This window comes from Salmo salar, chromosome ssa09 (assembly GCF_905237065.1).
Source record: "Salmo salar chromosome ssa09, Ssal_v3.1, whole genome shotgun sequence".
Classification (NCBI taxonomy): Eukaryota; Metazoa; Chordata; class Actinopteri; order Salmoniformes; family Salmonidae; genus Salmo; species Salmo salar.
The window spans coordinates 59,280,768-59,300,919 of NC_059450.1; the positions used below are offsets into that span (position 1 = coordinate 59,280,768).

General features: G+C 41.6%; 6 non-coding genes across 6 annotated transcripts; all 6 read right to left on the minus strand.

The window, feature by feature from the left end:
* Window positions 1-11,239: 11,239 nt before the first annotated feature.
* trnac-gca (transfer RNA cysteine (anticodon GCA)) lies at window positions 11,240-11,311 on the minus strand. Its single transcript has one exon. It is a non-coding gene; the product is annotated as a tRNA-Cys (tRNA).
* Window positions 11,312-14,910: 3,599 nt separating this feature from the next.
* trnac-gca (transfer RNA cysteine (anticodon GCA)) lies at window positions 14,911-14,982 on the minus strand. The gene has a single exon. It is a non-coding gene; the product is annotated as a tRNA-Cys (tRNA).
* A 1,934-nt stretch (window positions 14,983-16,916) lies between these two features.
* On the minus strand, window positions 16,917-16,988 carry trnac-gca (transfer RNA cysteine (anticodon GCA)). Its single transcript has one exon. It is a non-coding gene; the product is annotated as a tRNA-Cys (tRNA).
* Window positions 16,989-18,271: 1,283 nt separating this feature from the next.
* On the minus strand, window positions 18,272-18,343 carry trnac-gca (transfer RNA cysteine (anticodon GCA)). The gene has a single exon. It is a non-coding gene; the product is annotated as a tRNA-Cys (tRNA).
* A 606-nt stretch (window positions 18,344-18,949) lies between these two features.
* Window positions 18,950-19,021, minus strand: trnac-gca (transfer RNA cysteine (anticodon GCA)). Its single transcript has one exon. It is a non-coding gene; the product is annotated as a tRNA-Cys (tRNA).
* A 604-nt stretch (window positions 19,022-19,625) lies between these two features.
* On the minus strand, window positions 19,626-19,697 carry trnac-gca (transfer RNA cysteine (anticodon GCA)). Its single transcript has one exon. It is a non-coding gene; the product is annotated as a tRNA-Cys (tRNA).
* Between the last annotated feature and the right edge of the window lie 455 nt (window positions 19,698-20,152).

A 20,152-nucleotide genomic window follows, 5' to 3' on the forward strand; every position in this document is an offset into this window, starting at 1 on the left:
CGACTGCTATTCCATTCATAATGTAACATATCATATACTCTGTCACATATAATCTGTCACAGAATAATATGAATTGCACTAACACCACGTTGAATGGACACCACATAAAAAAAGTGAGCTGTGAGAAAGCACACCAACAGCTGAGGTAGACATATATTATCTAATCAAGCGTTGAAAAGAATATTATATAGTGCGCCCGATAACGCTTCATTGGGTGCACATCCAAGAAATGGAGGCAAATTACAGTACATCTAGCTGTGCGCTAAGGATGAACGGTGCAATTATGCTGAAAAGACTTGGTGAATCTTTATACGAAGCTTTGAAAGCTCAGCTGAATATGTACTGTACAACAGATTTTTGATATGTCAAGGAAATAGTAAACTCAAAAATGAAAAGTAGATAATTGTAATGCAATTCCCAATTCATCATTCTGTTTGACATTTGAGATGAAGTGCATGGTTTTACATAAATAGTGTATCAGGGTAATGATATTTGATAAGGGTAATTGTTGACAAAGAGATATGACAATGGAAATTGGAGATAATAGGCTTCCAATACAGGAATAAAGAACACAAATATATAGATGTAATGCTGTTACAAATTTGTGTACATTCAGTCCATGTTACTAATGAATATAATAGAGGTGAAGGATCAGAATGAAAAGCAGAGGCATCATAAAGTATGATTTTAAAGATAGTCAGACGGAGCAGGCTTTGACCTTTGTCAAGGGAGAAAGGGATTAGAGAAAAGAACGAGTTGAATGTGATACCAATCTATAATTGAAATGCAAGTCTCCCTATCTTGCAGCAGCTGAAAGAAAATAAGTGGATGGAATAAATAAAAAACGATGAAGATTCTCAATGTGCTGATGATGCCCGTGGGAAATGGCTTTAGCTTATACAGAGGGAGAGCAGCAGCATGACCAAGCTTTAGGCCACAAAAATGTTTCTATGCTTCAGAACTATTGACATTGTATTGAATACATGTACAGTACCAGTCAAAAGTTTGGACACACCTTTTTACTATTTTCTATATTGTAGAATAATAATAATCAAAACTATGAAATAACACGTGGAATCATGTAGTAACCAAAAAAGGTTAAGGTTCTGTTTGACTTTAAGGGAATTTTCTCCTATCTTTAACACCAAAACATGCTAAAAAGGTTCTCAAAGGTTTTTGCTAACACAGATAGAATGTTCCCCTAACTAATGGAAAACTTGACACTCAAACATTAGAGGAATGTTGCGCGTAACATTACAAAAATGTTTTCTCTCCCTAGAATTGTTAGCTGGGAACATAAGCATTTTGCTGCATCTGCTATAACATCTGCTAAACTGTGTATGTGACCAATAAATGGTGATTTGATTTGACATACAATACCAGTCAAAAGTTTGGACACACCTACTCATTCAAGGGTTTTTATTTATTTTTACTATTTTCTACATTGTAGAAGACATCAACAGTTTCAACACTATGAAATATCGCATATGGAATCATTTAGTAAATAAAAAGTGTAAAACAAATCAAAATATATTTGAGATTATTGAAAGTAGCCACCCTTTGCCTTGATGACAGCTTTGCACACTCTTGACATTCTCTCAACCAGCTTCATGAGGAAGTCACCTGAAAGGAATTTCAATTAACAGGTGTGCCTTGTTAAAAGTTAATTTGTGGAATTTCTTTCCTTCTTTACATTTACGTCATTTAGCAGACGCTCTTATCCAGAGCGACTTACAAATTGGTGCATTCACCTTTTGATATCCAGTGGATCAACCACTTTACAATAGTACATCTTACATCTATATCTTTGTTTTGGGGGGGGTAGAAGGATTACTTTATCCTATCCCAGGTATTCCTTAAAGAGGTGGGGTTTCAGGTGTCTCCGGAAGGTGGTGATTGACTCTGCTGTCCTGGCATCGTGAGGGAGCTTGTTGCACCATTGTGGTGCCAGAGCAGCGAACAGTATTGTCTGGGCTGAGCGGGAACTGTGCTTCCGCAGAGGTAGGGGGGCCAGCAGGCCAGAGGTGGATGAACGCAGTGCCCTTGTTTGAGCCAATCAGGTGTGTTGTGACAAGGTACGGGTAGTATACAGAAGATAGCCCTATTTGGTAAAAGACCAAGTCCATATTATGGCAAGACCAGCTCAAATAAGCAAAGAGAAAAGACAGCCCATCATTACTTTAAGACATGGTCAGTCAACATGGAACATTTCAAGAATTTTGAAAGTTTCTTCAAGTGCCGTCCCAAAAACCATCAAGCACTGTGATGAAACTGGCTCTCATGAGGACCGCCACAGGAAAGGAAGACCCAGAGTTACTTCTGCTGCAGAGGATAAGTTCATTAGAGTTACCAGCCTCAGAAATTGAAGCCCAAATAAATGCTTCACAGAGTTCAAGTAACAGACACATCTCAACATCAACTGTTCAGAGGAGACTGCGTGAATCATGCCTTCATTGTCGAATACAGCAAAGAAACCACTACTAAAGGACACCAACAAGAAGAAGAGACTTGCTTGGGCCAAGAAACATGAGCAATGGACATTAGACCGGTGAGAATCTGTCCTTTGGTCTGATGGGTCCAACCGCTGTGTCTTTGTGAGACGCAGAGTAGGTGAACGGATGATCTCTGCATGTGTGGTTCCCACCGTGAAGCACAGGGGAGGAGGTGTGATGGTGTGGGGGTGCTTTGCTGGAGACACTGTCAGTGGTTTACTTAGAATTCAAGGCACACTTAACCAGCATGGCTATCACAGCATTCTGCAGCGATACGCCATCCCATCTGGTTTGCGCTTAGTGGGACTATCATTTGTTTTTCAACAGGACAACGACCCAACACACCTCCAGGCTGTGTCAGGGCTATTTGACCAAGAAGGAGAGTGATGGAGTGCTGCATCAGATGACCTGGCCTCCACAATCACCCAACCTCAACCCAATTGAGATGGTTTGGAATAAGTTGGACCGCAGAGTGAAGGAAAAGCAGCCAACAAGTGCTCAGCATATGAGGGAACTCCTTCAAGACTGTTGGAAAATCATTCCAGGTGAAGCTGGTTGAGAGAATGCCAAGAGTGTGCAAAGCTGTCATGAAGGCAAAGAGTGGCTACTTTGAAGAATCTTAAATATAAAATATATTTTGATTTGTTAAACACGTTTTTGGTTACCACATGATTCCACATGTTATTTCATAGTTTTGATGTCCTTACTATTATTCTACAGTGTAGAAAATAGTAAAAATAAATAAAAACCTTTGAATGAGTAGGTGTGTCCAAACTTTTGACTGGTATTGTATGTCAAATCAAATCGGTCACATGCAGATGTTATAACAGATGCAGCAAAATGCTTATGTTCCCAGCTAACAATTCTAGGGAGAGAGAACATTTTTGTAATGTTACGCGCAATGTTCCCCCAATTTTTGAGTGTCAAGTTTTCCGTTAGTTAGGGGAACATTCTATCTAAGTTACCAAAAACCTTTTTAGCATGTTTTTGTGATAAAGATAGGATAAAATTCCCTTAAAGTCAAACAGAACGGATCTAGAACATGGTTTTAATGTTCTCAGAATATACAACATTAATGTTCTAGACGCGTTTCATGGGACTGTCACACCCTGATCTGTTTCACCTGTCTTTGTGCTTGTCTCCACCCCCCTCTAGGTGTCACCCATTATCCCCAGTGTACTTATTTAAACCTGTGATCTCTGTTTGTCTGTTGCCAGTTCGTTTTGTTTCGTCAAGCCTAAAAACGTTTTTCCTATGCTCCTGTCTTTCTCTAGTTCCTGTTTTCTATTTCTCCCGGTTTTTGACCATTCTGCATGCCCTGACCCTGAGCCTGCCTGCCATTCTGTACATTGTCACACCACCCTTGATTACTGATCTCTGCCTGCCCTAACCCTCAGCCTGCCTGCCGTTCTGTACCTTTCGGACTCTGCTCTGGACTACTGACCTCTGCCTGCCCTTGACCTGTCGTTTGCCTGCCCCCCTCTTTCTGTAATACAGTTTTGTTACTTCAAAACTGTCTGCATCTGGGTCTTCTACTGAGCCTTGATAGGGATGTTGCAAGAACATTTTCTGAGGGTTTGGAGATTATTCCATCAATGTCCCGCCAAACATACATAGAACCTGGTTGCCATGTTCTCAGAATGTAAGATATTAATGTTCTACACACATTTCATGGGAAAGTTGCAATAACATTTCTGTGTATCAGTTGTTAGGATGTCACCTGATGATCCCAAAGAAACATTCTCCAAAAAATTTATTTTTTATTACACAGCTGTCACGTCCTGACCAGTAAAGGGGTTATTTGTTATTATAGTTTGGTCAGGACGTGGCAGGGGGTATTTGTTGAGTGTTTCGGGGTTTGTTGGGCTATGTGTTTATATAGAGGGGTGTTTGTTTAGAGTGTTCCGGGGTTTTTGGTTATGTTCTATGTTAGTATATTTCTATGTTCTGGTCGTCTTTTTAGTTCTATGTTTAGGGTTATTGGTTTGACCTTCAATTGGAGGCAGCTGTTCTTCGTTGCCTCTGATTGAAGGTCCTATATAGAGGGGTGTTTTTGTAATGGGTTTTGTGGGAAGTTGTTTTTGCATAGCTGTGTGTAGCCTGCATTACTGTTCATTCGTTCGTTTTCTTGTTTTGTTTTTTTAGTGTTCTAATAAACGTTAAAATGAGCACTCAACCCGCTGCGCCTTGGTCCACTCCGTACGACAATCGTTACAACATCAGACCTTGTTACTGTTGCCAAGCCCTGATTTGGTAAACCACTGATGCAGTCTTAGCTCTTTTTGTCTTAGGGATACTCACACAGTACTTTCAACATAGTGTTTTCAATGTACATATTTGACACAGATGATTACATTCTGCATGTTTATAATGTAATTATTATTTAGTTTAAGTTGACTGTTTGTGTGTGTGTGTGTGTGTGTGTGTGTGTGCGCGAGTGTGTGAGAGCTAGGCAATATGGAGGAGATTACTGAGCAATTTGGTTCATTAGGCCGACCCCCAGGCTTTGCTTGAAGTTATTGAGGGATGATGATGTTTCGGCAATGTGAAGATAAGAATTCCGGTGTATGGTACCTCTGTATCTGATAGAGAATTGACTATGTGAGGTGCGGCAGTGGGGAGGGTGAAGGTTATCCCCACGAAATCTTAGGGTTGTGAGTGGCTAGCCAGGGAATCCCTAGAACCACAGGAAACGCTGGGGAATCAATGAGGAAAAGACTAATCCGCTCCTCATGACCCCCCCGCATTACCATTACCAGTGGCACAGTGACCTCCCTGACCAGCCCTGACCCTAGTGGTCGACTGTCTAGGGCGTGCACGGGGAAGGGTTGGTCCAACTGGACCAGGGGAATCCCTAACTTAGCCACGACCCCACGGTCCATAAAACTCCCCGCCGCGCCTGAATCGACTAGCGCCTTAAACCGGGAGTGAGGGGAGAAACAAGGAAAAGATACTGACACATACATGTGACGGACAGGGGGCTCTGGGTGAGGCTGGTGCTGACTCACCTGATGTGTCAAAGGAGCGCTCTGCCTGCCTTCTGGACTCCCAGGTGAGTCTCTCCAGCACCGGTCCACAGTGTGCCCTCTGCGATCACATGAGGTGCAGGAGCGAACTCCCCCTCCAGTCTTCCTGGCTGCTGCCCCCCCTATCTCCATAGGCGTGGGAGCAGGAGGGCTGGAGGGTGGAATGAGCAGGGTCCGGGTCGGACGTCCGCGGGCGGCCAGCAGATTTTCCAGTCGGATGGACAGATCCACCAGTTGGTCCAGTGTGTTGGTCGTGTCCCGACAGGCTAATTCCCGGCGGACGTCCTCCCTCAAACTACAACGGTAGGGATCTATAAGGGCCCTCTCATTCCACCCTGCTCCCGCGGCCAGGGTCCGGAACTCGAGAGCAAAATCCTGCGTGCTCCTCGTCTCCTGCCTCAGGTGAAACAGCCGCTCCCCCGCCGCTCTCCCGTCCGGGGGATGATCGAATACTGCCCGAAAGCGGCAGGTGAACTCTGGGTAGTTGTCCCTGACTGAGTCCGGACTGTCCCACACGGCGTTTGCCCATTTCAGGGCCTTACCCGTGAGACAGGAGACGAGGACGCTGACGCTCTCCTCCCCCGAGGGAGAGGGACGAACGGTAGCCAGGTATAACTCCAACTGGAGTAAGAAGCCCTTACACCCAGCGGCCGTCCCATCGTACTCCCTGGGGGGAGCGAGTTTCACCCCACTGGTACTGGGTGCTGTGGGTGCTGGTGGGGGCGCCGGCTGTTGACCTGCCGCGTTCAGGGGGCCGAGAGCCCTTCGGTCCCAGCTCTCCATGCGCGCCAACACCTGATCCATGGCGTTCCCCAGACGGTGGAGCAGGGTGGAGTGTTGGTCAACTCTTTCCTCCACTGACAGGGTTGGCGCTGAAGCTCCTGCTGACTCCAAGTTTTGGTGCGTGATTTCTGTCACGGGCTGGCTCGAAAAAACAGGAGAGGTAGAGTCAGGCGCAGGAGACAGAGAGTTCTTGACCACACTTCTTTATTCAAGAAAACTGGATGTGGTCGCCAAAAATATAGGGACGCAGCCCTTAAATAATTCTGCGGTGGTGTACACAATGAAACCAACCACAGGCAGAGGAAAACCAGCACACGTTCCTATAGCACATAAACCGGACAAGAAACACAATCACGCACAAACACAGACATCCTACGCTAAACTAAATAACCCCCCCCTACTAATGACTAACCCAAAACAGGTGCGTGCCTACCTAGACCTAACCAACAGAAAGTGAAACAAAAAGGGATCGATGGTAGCTAGTAGGCCGGCGACGACGACCGCCGAGCTCCGCCCGGCCGAGGAGGGGCGCCACCATCCGTCGGTGTCGTGACAGTGTTAAACCTATTAAAGTCATTACCTAATGGTAAATCTACAGGTTAGGATCTTATGGACAATATTTTACTTCGCTATGCTGCTCCCCAGATAGCAGCTCAACCGAAATACATATTTAATTGGTCACTGGAAAAGGGTACATTTCCAAATGTATGGAAGCATGCTAAACTGTGTCCAATCCCAAAAGACAGCAAAGAACCCATTACTCCTGCCAATAGTCAACCAAGTAGTCTACTCCCTTCACTCAGTAAGACATTGGAGGGTATTGTGAGTAGACAAATATGGGAGTATATGGAAAAGAATGATCTGATCACAGCCAATCAGCATGCTTATCATAATCAATCAAATCAATCAAATGTATTCATAAAGCCCTTCTTACATCAGCTGATTCACAAAGTGCTGTACAGAAACCCAGCCTTAAACCCCAAACAGCAAGCAATGCAGGTGTAGAAGCACTGTGGCTAGGAAAAACTCCCTAGAAAGGCCAGAACCTAGGAAGAAACCTAGAGAGGATCCAGGCTATGAGGGGTGGCCAGTCCTCTTCTGGCTGTGCCGGGTGGAGATAATAACAGAACATGGCCAAGATGTTCAAATCTTCATAGATGACCAGCAGGGTCAAATAATAATAATCACAGTGGTTGTCGAGGGTGCAACAGGTCAGCACCTTAGGAGTAAATGTCAGTTGGCTTTTCATAGCCGATCATTCAGAGTATCTCTACCGCTCCTGCTGTCTCTAGAGAGTTGAAAACAGCAGGTCTGGGACAGGTAGCACGTCCGGTGAACAGGTCAGTGTTCCATAGCCGCAGGCAAAACAGTTGAAACTGGAGCAGCAGCACGGCCAGGTGGACTGGGGACAGCAAGGAGTCATCAGGCCAGGTAGTCCTGAGGCATGGTCCTAGGGCTCTGGTCCTCCGAAAGAAAGAAAGAAAGAAAGAAAGAAAGAAAGAAAGAAAGAAAGAAAAAAGAAAGAGGAAAAAGAAAGAGAATTAGAGAGAGCATACTTACATTCACACAGGACACCGGATAAGACAGGAGAAATACTCCAGATATAACAGACTGACCCTAGCCCCCCGACACAAACTACTGCAGCATAAATACTGGAGGCTGAGACAGGAGGGGTCAGGAGACACTGTGGCCCCATCCGACGATACCCCTGGACAGGGCCAAACAGGCAGGATATGACCCCACCCACTTTGCCAAAGCGCATCCCCCACACCACTAGAGTGGTGTGGGGGAGTCCTGAGGAGGACTACATTTACATTTACATTAACGTCATTTAGCAGACGCTCTTATCCAGAGCGACTTACAAATTGGTGGATTCACCTTATGATATCCAGTGGAACAACCACTTACAATAGTACATCTATCTTTTTTGGGGGGGTGGGGTTAGAAGGATTACTTTATCCTATCCCAGGTATTCCTTAAAGAGGTGGGGTTTCAGGTGTCTACGGAAGGTGGTGATTGACTCCGCTGTCCTGGCGTCGTGAGGGAGCTTGTTCCACCATTGGGGTGCCAGAGCAGCGAACAGTTTTGACTGGGCTGAGCGGGAACTGTGCTTCCGCAGAGGTAGGGGGGCCAGCAGGCCAGAGGTGGATGAACGCAGTGCCCTTGTTTGGGTGTAGGGCCTGATCAGAGCCTGAAGGTACGGAGGTGCCGTTCCCCTCACAGCTCCGTAGGCAAGCACCATGGTCTTGTAGCAGATGCGAGCTTCAACTGGAAGCCAGTGGAGTGTTTGGAGGAGCGGGGTGACGTGAGAGAACTTGGGAAGGTTGAACACCAGACGGGCTGCTGCGTTCTGGATGAGTTGTAGGGGTTTAATGGCACAGGCAGGGAGCTGTGGGAGACTACCTCAACAACCAATTTATCATCCTGAGACAAGGCCGAGTATAGGCCACAAAGATCTCCGCCACCGCACAACCCAAGGGGGGGGGTGCCAGCCCGGACAGGAAGATCACGTCACTACCACTGCATTGTTTGACATGACTGACCAGTGGCTCAATGCTATGGATAATGGCAGGTTTCTGGGTGTACTATTTTTAGATGTTAGTGCAGCATTTGATTTAGTGGATCATGAACTAACTTTGAATTGTCAGCACTGAATTGGGTACAGTCATATCTAATTGACAGGAAACAGTCCACCTATATCAATTGGTCGTTTTCTTTCCCTCATGCTTTAAACTGTGGAATACCGCAGGGAAGCTGCCTTGGGCCACTTCTTTACTTATTATATACCAACAACCTTCCTTATGCCTTATCTGAAACTCAAGATACTATATTTGCAGATGATACCACAATTCATACAGCATCACAATCAACAGGTACAGCAAGCTCTACAAGTAGATCTGGGAAATATTAGGGAGTGGATTTGCCGTAACAAACTTGTTTTGAACACCAAGAAAACCAAGGTTATGTTGGTATGTTCAACCAGGAAAAGACCAACACAGCATAGAATACAATTAAGTATCCCATGCTGTTGAAATGGTTAAAAACTATAAGACCTGTATACGTGCAGCACGAGCTGAATACGTTGAAATGGTTGCAATTTAAATACAGACCAGCGTGACCGACAGTGTGTGCTGAATACGTTGAAATGGTTGCAATTTAAATACAGACTAGCATGACTGACAGCGCGAGCTGAATATGTTGAAATGGTTGCAATTTAAATACAGACCAGCGTGACCGACAGCGCGAGGTGAATACGTTGAAATGGTTGCAATTGAAATACAGACCAGCGTGACCGACAGCGCAAGGTGAATACGTTGAAATGGTTGCAATTTAACCTATCTTGGGTAGGGGGCAGTATTTTCACATCCGGATGAAATGCGTTCCCAAAGTAAACTGCCTGTTACTCAGGCCCAGAAGCTAGGATATGCGTATTTGGTAGTTGGTAGATTTGGATAGAAAACACTAAAGTTTCTAAAACTGTTAAAATTATGTCTGTGAGTATAACAGAACTGATATTGCAGGCAAAACCCCGAGGACAAAAAATGTTCAGCCTACCACTGTTTTCAATGGCTGTCACTTTTATTATAAGGCGAAATCCTCCCAGATTGCAGTTCCTAGGGCTTCCACTAGATGTCAACAGTCTTTAGAAAGAGTTTCATGCTGGTTTTTGGAAAAATTAGCCAGAAATTGTAGTTTTTCTAGGTGGCTCCCATTTTGGCTGTAGTGTTTCCAAGTGCATGGAAGAGAGCGAGTTCTTTGGTATTTTTCTCCGGTAAAGACAATAACGATTCTCCGTCTTAAATTTGATCATTTATTTACCTATTGGGGTACCTAAGGTTTGATTATAAACGTTGTTTGACTTGTTTGGAAAAGTTTTTAGTAACGTTTGGGATTCATTTTGTATGCATTTTGATGGAGGGAAACTGGGTGGATTATTGACGGAAGCGCGCCAGCTAAACTGAGTTTTTATGGATATAAAGCAGGACATTATCGAACCAAAGGACCATTTGTGATGTATCTGGGACCTTTTGGAGTGCCAACAGAAGAAGATCATCAAATGTAAGGCATTTATTATATCGCTTTTCTGACATTCGTGGCGCACCTGCCTGGTTGAAATATGTTTTTCATGCTTTTGTATATGGGGCACAGTCCTCAGATAATCGCATGGTGTGCTTTCGCCGTAAAGCCTGTTTGAAATCTGAGTAACGTAATTTTAAAAGGAGGACACCTACCCTAATTATTCTCTTAGAAAGCACTTGATTTTAAGGGGGCACCAGGATTTGAACATGCTTGATCTGCAGTCAAATGCTCTACCACTGAGCTATTCCCCCTCTGCTAGAAACTATCTAAAGGTGGAAAAATTCTCTAATAAGGTATATTTTGGCTGGAGATGTACATGACCTAATACATAACACTCTCTCTTTGAAAACATACCCATAAAGTATTTGATTTCATGTTGACTATAGGATTTGAACCTGAGACCTCTTGATCCTAAGACTATTGCAATTCCACCTCCTGTTAGGAACTGTCTGACAGAGAGAAAAACCATCTAATGAGGGACATTTTAGATTGAGTAACTTAACCAAAAAAGGAGCACTCCCTCTCTCAAGATACACATAGAAAGCACTTGATTTCAAGTGGGTGCCAGGATTTGATCCTAAGAAATTGTCTAATAAGGGACATTTCAGAGGGCGATCTACATAACCTAATTAAGAACACTCTCTCTTTGAAAACATACAAATAAAGTATTTAATTTCAAGTTAACAATAGGATTTGAACCTGAGACCTCATGATCTGAAGTCTATTGCACTTCCATCTCTTTTAGGAACGGTTCAACTCAGAGAAAAACCATCTAATGAGGGACATTTTAGATTGAGAAACATAATTATAAGAGGTGTACCCCTACCCTAATATGCTCTTAGAAAGCACTTGATTTTAAGGGGGCACCAGGATTTGAACCTGGGACCTCTTGATCTGCAGTCAAATGCTCTAGCACTGAGCTATAACCCCTCTGCTAGAAACTATCTAAAGCAAGAAAAATTCTCTAATAAAGTACATTTTAGCTGGAGATCTACATAACCTAATAAAGAACACTCTCTCTTTGAAAGCGTACCCATAAAGTATTTGATTTCATGTTGACTATAGGATTTGAACCTGAGACCTCTTGATCCTAAGACTATTGCAATTCCACCTCTGTTAGGAACTGTCTGACAGAGAGAATGATGTATCTAATGAGGGACATTTTAGATTGAGTAACATAACCAAAAAAGGAGCACTCCCTCTCTCAAGATACATATAGAAAGTACATGATTCAAGGGGGAACCAGGATTTGATCCGGAGAAATTGTCTAATGGACATTTCAGAGGGAGATCTACATAACCTAATAAAGAACACTCTCTCTTTGAAAACATACCCATAAAGTATTTGATTTCAAGTTAACAATAGAATTTGAACCTGAGACCTCTTGATCTGAAGTCTATTGCATTTCCACCTCTTTTAGGAACTGTTCAACTGAGAGAGAAAACCATCTAATGAGGGACATTTTAGATTGAGTAACATAATTTTAAAAGGTGTACTCCTACCCTAATATGCTCTTAGAAAGCACTTGATTTTAAGGGGGCACCAGGGACCTCTTGATCTGCAGTCAAATGCTCTAGCACTGAGCTATAACCCCTCTGCTAGAAACTATCTAAAGGCGGAAAAATTCTCGAATATGGTACATTTTAGCTGGAGATCTACATAACCTAATACATAACACTCTCTCTTTGAAAACATACCCATGAAGTATTTGATTTCATGTTGACTATATGATTTGAACCTGAGACCTCTTGATCCTAAGACTATTGCAATTACACCTCTTAGGAACTGTCTGACTGAGAGAATGAAGTGTCTAATGAGGGACATTTTAGATTGAGTAACATTGTTTCGGAGTCCCTTTTTGACATGCCGGGAGGTAATTCTGACCTCTCGAAAGAACTGTTACATTTATCTAAGCGCCAGACGAGAACACATCTACATATAGTCACTCTAAGTGATTACGTACGTCAAGGTATTATTCCACTGGGACTCAGGTGGCAAAAAGAGCCATCATTGGGACAGCGCACAGATGATTTCTGTGAGCGCTGGTGTGCCATCCTGAACAAATGCTCTATTGATTTGATGACATTAATTGTTGACCAGTTGAAAAAGAATTTTAGTGAAATCGATAACACAATTAAAGACAAACGCACTGCTCTACAAATAGCTGTTAATGATGATGGCATATTCAATGAACTGATGAAAACTAACCAAGCGCTCCAGGACAAGTTGTCCACAGAAATAAAGGATCTTAAAATCATTAAATTCAACCAAGACAAAAAAGACAAGGCCGAGGACAAAGTCTACTTCTGGAGAAACCCTGACAGAGGAGGTCCTGCTCCTCCTCTCCATGGCAGACGCAGGAGGGATGACGCTTACTTCCATCCACCCCCGTCTGACCAACAGTCTACAACCAGCGCCTCATCGGCTTCCAGTGGTAGTTTTTTACTCAATGAGAGACTGGGCCAACGGAAGGGCGCAGGTGGCCGCAGGCAAACACATCGACGAGATGCCGCACCCGACGGGGTAAGAAGAAACGACTATCAGAGGCAGAGGAGACCGTTCACACGGTCCCAGAACCCACGGGACTGAGTGTCTTTAATTTATCAAGCAAGATATTGAGCCCTGCCCATGTCTCTTTGCTTAATAAAGTGTTATCTTTTTTGCCTACAACCCAGTGTAACGATTTTGATGTTAAGGTAGACATGTTCCAGTTTTTTAGAAACATCCGTTTAAGGGAATACTTTAGCTCCCCTAATCCTGACATTTCTATTGAACCAGTAGGTTACTCACCTGCACATACTCCGACTCCTTTTAGAAGCAAGAGTTATTTTATACCTCCAGCCAATCGCAATCACTCTATTGAGACATATTGCAGACTTGTTGAAAAAGATGTTGCTCATCTCCTTCAGAACAAACAGGAGTCCAAATCTTTCCATAATTTACCTAAGGATGAAAAACAAGCTTTGCTTGATTTACAATCCGATACGTCAGTCCTTATCCGTCCTGCTGATAAAGGCGGGTCGGTTGTACTCATGGATAGGACAGTTTATGTAAATGAGTGTCATAGACAGCTGCTAGACAACACATTTTACAAGAAACTCAGAAGTGACCCCACTTCCCAATTTCAGAATATTATCTTTACTGTCCTAGATGGGTATTTAAATTCTGGTCAGATAACCAAAAAAGAACATGACTTTCTGGCTATTCAACACCCTAAAATTGCCACTTTCTATACTTTGCCGAAATTACACAAGAATGTTTTCAAAACCTCCAGGGCGCCCTATTGTAGCGGGCATTGATGCAGTAACGGCCCCTTTTATCGACTTTTCTTTACTTTTTTATTAGACCACTCGCAGAACAGCTCCCCTCCTTTGTAAAGGACACCAGCAGTATGATCTCTATCATTGAATCTCTTGATCCTCTCCCTGAGAATACCTTGTTAGTTACTTTTGATGTTGAGTCGTTATACACAAATATTCCACACGAGGGCGGTATTGAAGCCATGGAACATTTTCTTCTGCAACGTGAGACTAATTAACTACCTTCCAGTGCCTGCATTATAACATTGGCTGAAATAGTACTCACACATAACTATTTCATGTTTCTAAATGATTTCTTTCTTCAGACGAAGGGTACTGCTATGAGATCCCCCATGGCTCCTAACTATGCTAATTTGTATGTGGGTTACATGGAGAAACAGTCCATTTTCAACCCTCTCAAAAACGTTTTCTTGCCTAACATCATTATTTGGAAACGGTATATTGATGATATTTTTGTTCTATGGAGGGGTGATGCAGAACAGCTCCAGGCATTCCATGCTTTTCTTAACTCCTGTTCTGAACATTTGAGATTTACTATGCAATCTGATACACGTCAAATCAGTTTTCTTCATCTTCTGATCTTGTGTGAAAATAATGTTCTATATATTGATCTTTACAAGAAACCTAATGATCGTAACACTTGTTGAGGGCTGATAGTTGTCAACTACATAACCTAATACATAACACTCTCTCTTTGAAAACGTACCCAAAAAGTATTTGATTTCATGTTGACTATAGGATTTGAACCTGAGACCTCTTGATCCTAAGACAATTGCAATTCTACCTCTGTTAGGAACTGTCTGACAGAGAGAAAAACCATCTAATGAGGGACATTTTAGATTGAGTATCATAGCCAAAAAAGGAGCACTCCCTCTCTCAAGATACACATAGAAAGTACATGATTCAAGGGCGAACCAGGATTTGATCCTGAGAAATTGTCTAATAAGGGACATTTCAGAGGGCGATCTACATAATCTAATAATGAACACTCTCTCTTTGAAAGCGAACCCATAAAGTATTTCATTTCAAGTTGACAATAGGATTTGATCCTGAAACCTCTTGATCTGAAGTCTATTGCATTTCCAACTCTTTTAGGAACGGTTCAACTGAGAGAAAAACCATCTAATGAGGGACATTTTAGATTGAGTAACATAATGTTAAATGGTGTACTCCTACCCTAATTATACTCTTAGAAAGCACTAGATTTTTAAGGGGCACCAGGATTTGAACTTGGGACCTCTTGATCTGCAGTCAAATGCTCTACCACTGAGCTACACCCCCTCTGCAAGAAACTATCTAAAGGCCGAAAAATTCTCGAATAAGGTACATTTTAGCTGGAGATCTACATAACCTAATACATTTTACTCTCTCTTTGAAAACATACCCATAAAGTATTTGATTTTATTTTGACTATAGGATTTGAACCTGAGACCTCTTGATCCTAAGACTATTGCAATTCCACCTCTGTTAGGAACTGTCTGACAGAGAGAAAAAACATCTAATGAGGGACATTTTAGATTGAATAACATAACCAAAAAAGGAGCACTCCCTCTCTCAAGATACACATAGAAAGTAAATGATTCAAGGGGGAACCAGGATTTGATCCTGACAAATTGTCTAATAAGGGACATTTCAGAGGGCGATCTACATAACCTAATAAAGAACACTCTCTCTTTCAAAGCGTACCCATAAAATATTTGATTTCAAGTTGACAATAGGATTTGATCCTGAGACCTCTTGATCTGAAGTCTATTGCACTTCCACCTAATTAGGAACGGTTCAACTGAGAGAAAAACCATCTAATTTGGGACATTTTAGATTGAGTAACATAATTTTAAAAGGTGGACTCTAACCCTAATTATACTCTTAGAAAGCACTTGATTTTAAGGGACCTCTTGATCTGCATTCAAATGCTCTACCACTGAGCTATACCCCCTCTGCTAGAATCTATCTAAAGGCGGAAAAATTCTTGAATAAGGTACATTTTAGCTGGAGATCTACATAACACTCTCTCTTTGACAACATACCCATAAAGTATTTGATTTCAAGTTGACAATAGGATTTGATCCTGAGACCTCTTGAACCTAAGACTATTGCAATTCCATCTCTGTTAGGAACTGTCTGACAGAGAGAAAAAACATCTAATGAGGGACATTTTAGATTGAGTAACATAACCAAAAAGGAGCACTCCCTCTCTCAAGATACACATAGAAAGTACATGATTCAAGGGGGAACCAGGATTTGATCCTGACAAATTGTCTAATAAGGGACATTTCAGAGGGCGATCTACTTAACCTAATAAAGAACACTCTCTCTTTGACAACATACCCATAAAGTATTTGATTTCAAGTTGACAATAGGATTTGATCCTGAGACCTCTTGATCTGAAGTCTATTGCACTTCCACCTAATTAGGAACGGTTCAACTGAGAGTAAAACCATCTAATTAGGGACATTTTAGATTGAGTAACATCATTTTAAAAGGTGTACTCTAACCCTAATGTTACTTAAAAAGCACTTAAAAAGCACTTGATTTTAAGGGGTTACTACGATTTGAACCTGGGACCTCTTGACCTGCAGTCAAATGCTCTACCACTGAGCTATACCCCCTCTGCTTGAAAATATCTAAAGGCGGAAAAATTCTCTAATAAGGTACATTTTAGCTGGAGATCTACATAACCTAATACATAACACTCTCTCTTTGACAACATACCCATAAAGTATTTGATTTCATGTTGACTATAGGATTTGAACCAGAGACCTCTTGATCCTAAGACTATTGCAATTCCACCTCTGTTAGGAACTGTCTGACAGAGAGAAAAAACATCTAATGAGGGACATTTTAGATTGAGTAACATAACCAAAAAAGGAGCACTCCCTCTCTCAAGATACAAATAGAAAGTACATGATTCAAGAGGGAACCAGGATTTGATCCTGACAAATTGTCTAATAAGGGACATTTCAGAGGGCGATCTACATAACCTAATAAAGAACACTCTCTCTTTCAAAGCGTACCCATAAAATATTTGATTTCAAGTTGACAATAGGATTTGATCCTGAGACCTCATGATCTGAAGTCTATTGCACTTCCACCTCTTTTAGGAACGGTTCAACTGAGAGAAAAACCATCTAATTAGGGACATTTTAGATTGAGTAACATAATTTTAAAAGGTGTACTCTAACCCTAATTATACTCTTAGAAAACACTTGATTTTAAGGGGGCACCATGATTTGAACCTGGGACCTCTTGATCTGCAGTCAAATGCTCTAGCATTGAGCTATACCCCCTCTGCTAGAAACTATCTAAAGGCGGAAAAATTCTCGAATAAGGTACATTTTAGCTGGAGATCTACATAACCTAATACATAACACTCTCTCTTTGAAAACATACCCATAAAGTATTTGATTTCATGTTGACTATAGGATTTGAACCTGAGACCTCTTGAACCTAAGACTATTGCAATTCCATCTCTGTTAGGAACTGTCTGACAGAGAGAAAAAACATCTAATGAGGGACATTTTAGATTGAGTAACATAACCAAAAAAGGAGCACTCCCTCTCTCAAGATACACATAGAAAGTACATGATTCAAGGGGGAACCAGGATTTGATCCTGACAAATTGTCTAATAAGGGACATTTCAGAGGGCGATCTACATAACCTAATAAAGAACACTCTCTCTTTCAAAGCGTACCCATAAAATATTTGATTTCAAGTTGACAATAGGATTTGATCCTGAGACCTCATGATCTGAAGTCTATTGCACTTCCACCTCTTTTAGGAACGGTTCAACTGAGAGAAAAACCATCTAATTAGGGACATTTTAGATTGAGTAACATAATTTTAAAAGGTGTACTCTAACCCTAATTATACTCTTAGAAAGCACTTGATTTTAAGGGGGCCCAAGGATTTGAACCGGGACCTCTTGATCTGCAGTCAAATGCTCTACCACTGAGCTATACCCCCTCTGCTAGAAACTATCTAAAGGCGGAAAAATTCTCGAATAAGGTACATTTTAGCTGGAGATCTACATAACCTAATACATAACACTCTCTCTTTGACAACATACCCATAAAGTATTTGATTTCATGTTGACTATAGGATTTGAACCTGAGACCTCTTGATCCTAAGACTATTGCAATTCCATCTCTGTTAGGAACTGTCTGACAGAGAGAAAAACATCTAATGAGGGACATTTTAGATTGAGTAACATAACCAAAAAAGGAGCACTCCCTCTCTCAAGATACACATAGAAAGTACATGATTCAAGGGGGGAACCAGGATTTGATCCTGACAAATTGTCTAATAAGGGACATTTCAGAGGGCGATCTACATAACCTAATAAAGAACACTCTCTCTTTCAAAGCGTACCCATAAAATATTTGATTTCAAGTTGACAATAGGATTTGATCCTGAGACCTCATGATCTGAAGTCTATTGCACTTCCACCTCTTTTAGGAACGGTTCAACTGAGAGAAAAACCATCTAATTAGGGACATTTTAGATTGAGTAACATAATTTTAAAAGGTGTACTCTAACCCTAATTATACTCTTAGAAAGCACTTGATTTTAAGGGGGCACCAGGATTTGAACCTGGGACCTCTTGATCTGCAGTCAAATGCTCTACCACTGAGCTATACCCCCTCTGCTAGAAACTATCTAAAGGCGGAAAAATTCTCGAATAAGGTACATTTTAGCTGGAGATCTACATAACCTAATACATAACACTCTCTCTTTGACAACATACCCATAAAGTATTTGATTTCATGTTGACTATAGGATTTGAACCTGAGACCTCTTGAACCTAAGACTATTGCAATTCCATCTCTGTTAGGAACTGTCTGACAGAGAGAAAAAACATCTAATGAGGGACATTTTAGATTGAGTAACATAACCAAAAAAGGAGCACTCCCTCTCTCAAGATACACATAGAAAGTACATGATTCAAGGGGGAACCAGGATTTGATCCTGACAAATTGTCTAATAAGGGACATTTCAGAGGGCGATCTACATAACCTAATAAAGAACACTCTCTCTTTCAAAGCGTACCCATAAAATATTTGATTTCAAGTTGACAATAGGATTTGATCCTGAGACCTCATGATCTGAAGTCTATTGCACTTCCACCTCTTTTAGGAACGGTTCAACTGAGAGAAAAACCATCTAATTAGGGACATTTTTGATTGAGTAACATAATTTTAAAAGGTGTACTCTAACCCTAATTATACTCTTAGAAAGCACTTGATTTTAAGGGGGCACCAGGATTTGAACCTGGGACCTCTTGATCTGCAGTCAAATGCTCTACCACTGAGCTATACCCCTCTGCTAGAAACTATCTAAAGGCGGAAAAATTCTCGAATAAGGTACATTTTAGCTGGAGATCTACATAACCTAATACATAACACTCTCTCTTTGACAACATACCCATAAAGTATTTGATTTCATGTTGACTATAGGATTTGAACCTGAGACCTCTTGAACCTAAGACTATTGCAATTCCATCTCTGTTAGGAACTGTCTGACAGAGAGAAAAAACATCTAATGAGGGACATTTTAGATTGAGTAACATAACCAAAAAGGAGCACTCCCTCTCTCAAGATACACATAGAAAGTACATGATTCAAGGGGGAACCAGGATTTGATCCTGACAAATTGTCTAATAAGGGACATTTCAGAGGGCGATCTACATAACCTAATAAAGAACACTCTCTCTTTCAAAGCGTACCCATAAAATATTTGATTTCAAGTTGACAATAGGATTTGATCCTGAGACCTCATGATCTGAAGTCTATTGCACTTCCACCTCTTTTAGGAACGGTTCAACTGAGAGAAAAACCATCTAATTAGGGACATTTTAGATTGAGTAACATAATTTTAAAAAGTGTACTCTAACCCTAATTATACTCTTAGAAAGCACTTGATTTTAAGGGGGCACCAGGATTTGAACCTGGGACCTCTTGATCTGCAGTCAAATGCTCTACCACTGAGCTATACCCCCTCTGCTAGAAACTATCTAAAGGCGGAAAAATTCTCGAATAAGGTACATTTTAGCTGGAGATCTACATAACCTAATACATAACACTCTCTCTTTGACAACATACCCATAAAGTATTTGATTTCATGTTGACTATAGGATTTGAACCTGAGACCTCTTGAACCTAAGACTATTGCAATTCCATCTCTGTTAGGAACTGTCTGACAGAGAGAAAAAACATCTAATGAGGGACATTTTAGATTGAGTAACATAACCAAAAAGGAGCACTCCCTCTCTCAAGATACACATAGAAAGTACATGATTCAAGGGGGAACCAGGATTTGATCCTGACAAATTGTCTAATAAGGGACATTTCAGAGGGCGATCTACATAACCTAATAAAGAACACTCTCTCTTTCAAAGCGTACCCATAAAATATTTGATTTCAAGTTGACAATAGGATTTGATCCTGAGACCTC